This window comes from Ascidia mentula, chromosome 2 (genome assembly GCF_947561715.1).
Source record: "Ascidia mentula chromosome 2, kaAscMent1.1, whole genome shotgun sequence".
Classification (NCBI taxonomy): Eukaryota; Metazoa; Chordata; class Ascidiacea; order Phlebobranchia; family Ascidiidae; genus Ascidia; species Ascidia mentula.
Genome location: NC_138567.1, coordinates 13,339,732 through 13,340,663, shown reverse-complemented (window position 1 = coordinate 13,340,663; position 932 = coordinate 13,339,732). Strand labels below are relative to the sequence as shown.

The following is a 932-nucleotide window of genomic DNA, read 5'->3' as shown; positions in this document are numbered from 1 at the left end:
ATCTGCTATAAGTTACGTAACCCTCACGATACACCGCTACAGAAGCGCCGTGATGATGACATAATCCCTATGCTGGTGGCTGGTATAGACAACAACCAATACGGTGCATCCTTTAGTAATGGCAGAACTTGAGTCTCCCCAAAAGAATTACAAACGCTACAGCCATTTTTTGTTGTTCATAATATGGTTGCATACAATAATATTATGTTTTCGATTTCAGGATTAGTGTTAAAATTTCTTGAATTTTACGACAATGCAAACTTTGATCACATTAGTTTACATGTTTTGTGTTTGGCAGTGCCATACTGCCAAAATTATAAACACACCCGATATCTAATCTTTCTCTTCAGCACCCCTGCCTATAGCATTCTTCAACGATAATATTGGAGGCAAGTGGCTTGAAATTTTTTTTCGGATTTATCTGTTGGAAATATTTGCCTGTCAATGGTGCCGCCGCCGTGTACAACATGCATTCAAAACAGCAGCAAACCAGCTCCAGTGGCGCAATCGGTTAGCGCGCCGTACTTATATGACAGTTACGGAGACATGCGGAGGTTGTGAGTTCGAGCCTCACCTGGAGCAGTAAGTTTTAATACTCTTTCAATATCAAGTTGTAAGAAGATAGACTGAAACATATGGTATTGAACGTGGCGCCGTGGGTTTGTGGCAAAGCGCCTGTCTAGTAAACAGGAGATCCCGGGTTCTATCCCCGGCTGTGCGTTTTTTAATCTATTTGTAAATATGAGAGTGACCTAAATTTTGGTGCAGTGCTGATTTTGAAGTGGTATAGCCATGGGATTAGCGAATGTGCTATGCCGCTTGTCAAGGTCCTTATAAAGCTCAAAAATTGGTTGATGTTTTCATCTTTGCAACTGAGGCTGTGATCCCAAGGGGAGGTTGTAGGCCAAAAGGAGCATTTTTCCTCCAGGAAC

General features: G+C 42.0%; 1 non-coding gene across 1 annotated transcript; it reads left to right on the top strand.

Moving 5' to 3' along the window:
• Positions 1-492: 492 nt before the first annotated feature.
• On the top strand, positions 493-582 carry Trnai-uau (transfer RNA isoleucine (anticodon UAU)). Its single transcript is given in 2 exon segments — positions 493-530; positions 547-582. It is a non-coding gene; the product is annotated as a tRNA-Ile (tRNA).
• The last annotated feature ends 350 nt before the right edge of the window (positions 583-932 follow it).